Genomic DNA, 3,256 nt, shown 5'->3' on the forward strand with positions numbered 1-3,256 from the left:
CTACAGCTCAGATCCCTGCAGAACCGCGATGTTCAACACAACACAGGGATGAATGGGAAGTCTCATACATCGACACGAGGATAAACGACGTTTACTGCCCTCTCAACAACAACGTGGACTGGCTAAGCACTAAAATCGAGCTACTACAGCAAGATCTGGACACCATTCGCAAGAAGGACCAACATCCAGCCACATCGATCGACATGTGCACCTTCACATCGCTCGACGCCAAAGTCTCAGCAATGAATGAGAGGCTGAGGACTTACGAGGATATGCATGACCGTTTATATCACCAGTCATGATAGATTTAAACAAATTGTCTAGTCAATTACTTGATGCCCAAAAGGATATTGAGAACATTACTAATCAAAGTTTTTTGCAGGCAAAATCAGCATCGATCGACAGGCTCTAAGAGGACCCTGGATCGATGGCAAGAAACCTGTGGAGTTACTTCCTTACACAGCAGCAGAGGTTGACAAGATCACATCCAAGATCTACACTGCTCTAGACAACATGGAGGAACGACTTGACAAACGCTGCGATGACATCTACTTTCCATTCGACAACAAAATCAGTGGACTAGACAACCACGCAGAATGGCTACAGAAAGAAGTCAAAGCCATTCAGAGGCAACTCGCAGCTCAACATCAGATATCAGCATCGATCGACGGACAAAAGCGAAATCGATCGACGGCAACTCACCGAGATCGACCAACGAACACATAATCGCATCGATCGACGCCGAGTCTACACCAATCGGCGCAGCAGCTGATACACAAGACAGTAGAGTCAATGCAAAAGGAACTGACAGATCTTTCAGCATACGCCTATGACAACATAGGCTGGCACCAGGTCAGCATTGACAACATTCAAGAAAGGCTACAGAACATCTCCAATGTACTTGGGAAGATGGATGAAACATGGACAAGAAGTTTCATTGCATCTTGGTCCAGAATGCGCAGAGATGACGTGGATGCTTGCTTTCCAACAAGCAGCTGCTTCTCCACCCAATAGCCAATCACTACCACAGTCAAGCTAAATGACTATAACCAAGCGCTGAGTGGGAGGCAACCCACTATTAGGTATTTTACTTGGTTTTATTAGCTAGCATTTAATTTCTTTCGTTTTATTTCTTTCAGATTTAGGAGAACCAAGTAGGAGGACTTGAATATCGACCGACGACGAGACGTCGACATCGTTCGACATAGGCAACCACACGACGATCGATGTAACACTTACCCATCGATCGATATCTAATCCGGTCAGATGTATCTTACCTACTTGTTACATTTCGTACATCATACAATTTCATCATAACTCCGGCTGAGTTACACTGGGACAGTGTAATTTAAGTCTGGGGGGAGATTTACTGATATAATTTATTTATTCTTACGTAAAAAGGAATTTCAAATAAATTATGCTTAGCTATCGAAAATAGGGACTATAATCTTATATTGATTTAAACATGAATATCTAACCAATCTTTAGCACCATTTTAGATTTACTGATTGCAGATAGCACTAAAGATGCTAAAGCAGATCAACCTATCAACTACACACTTGCCTTGAACCGTATGAAGTAACCAAAGCTGATTTCCAACACTAAACCTGACATAACCGCTTGTCTTGGGGCTTGGTATACATGGGATCGGATTCTTCAGATAGGTCTGGAAGGTAACGCCTGGTTTAGATTATTTATCACATTTTCTCTCTCTAGATTTCGACCCTAGATTAGTTATAGAGTATATTAAAAAAAAAAATAATATAATATAAATATAATAAAATAAAAATAAAAAAATAAGATCTATTGTTTAATTAGGATGAGTCTGAACAGGACTTGGTGGCTAAAACCATTAAGGCTTGATTCATAAAGACTCAAATAAAAGAGTTCGAAACGGGACTTGGAGGCGGCAATCTTCAAGGCTCGCTTTCGCAAAGAACTCTTGGATATAGGTCAAAAAGAAGTGAACAGAACTTGGTGGCAACCACCATTAAGTTTTGATTCATGGAAGCCTGTCCAATCTTGGTCACTGATCCTGCAATGGAAGCAGACTTTGACTCAAGAGAGAAATTTAGAGAGAGAGAAACTAGGAACTAACTTTTACCTGCAGCTCCAGATACCTGTCTGAAATCCTTGCATCCTGTGATCGATACTCCCAAGGTAAAGCATTCATTATATTTATGCTAAGAAATGAAATCAGTAGAGGGGATGTCAGACGTGAATTGATGAGTTGTGTTATGTTAGAAATGGTGCTAAGCTAGGATATTGCATAGTGTGCTTTTGTGATTAGGACTTTTTAATGTGGTTGCAAAATTGTTGAGGAAAGATTTCTATGTTTTTAAAATCTTAAGTTCCCAAATATTTTCAACCTCTTTCAGAGAGACTGCCTGTATGTTTTGCTTGAGGACAAGCAAAAGGGTAAGTCTGGGGGAGTTGATATACCTTGGATTTGACCCATTTTTATCCATGGTATATTATATTTTACTATATATATATATCTATGTTTTCTACTCTTCTAGGTATGTTTTCAGGTTCAGGTGCATTTCGAGAGTAAAGCTATGACTTTGGAGCATTTTGGAGCATAAAGGACATTTCACCCGAGCTGACCACTTAGAGGTCGACGAGAGGAAGAATAATCGATCGATGCGCATCAGTGCTGACGATCGATATCAGGAAATGCCTCGACAGATGAAGATTAATATCGATCGATGTACACAAGTACCGTCGATCGATGTCGAGACACCAGACGCGACATTTTGGATTCAGCAGACTTAAAACCAAGGCCAAGCCAAATTACCAAAATGCCCTGACGAGTTTTTAACCTAGTAGAATATATACTGCCTAAGTGTTTTGACGGCAGAGAGAGTTTTCTTTTCTAGACCTAGTTTTGTTACAAGTTTCATTTGGAGAGAAGATCACTTGTGATTGGAACTCCTTGTTTCATTTCTTATCATCTATTCTATGAGTTTCTATTTATCTCATTGATATGAATTGCTTTGCTATGTCTGAGTAGTTCAACTGTTAGATCCAGGGTTCAGATAGGTTTGTGGGATTAGCCCCAAACTATAGATCTGCCTTGTTGTGATATTCATGATAGATTGTATTCATTGCTTGTTTTAGCCTAGCTAACTAGAACTTGATCATAGGATTGCATATTCAAGCACCCTTGTTATCCCTCTGACATCTTCTATCATATTAGGATTGCTAGAGAGGGCTAACCGCCAATTTAGAATCTTAGTAGAGCATTTTCATACTC

This window comes from Brassica napus, chromosome C7 (assembly GCF_020379485.1).
Source record: "Brassica napus cultivar Da-Ae chromosome C7, Da-Ae, whole genome shotgun sequence".
Lineage (NCBI taxonomy): Eukaryota > Viridiplantae > Streptophyta > Magnoliopsida > Brassicales > Brassicaceae > Brassica > Brassica napus.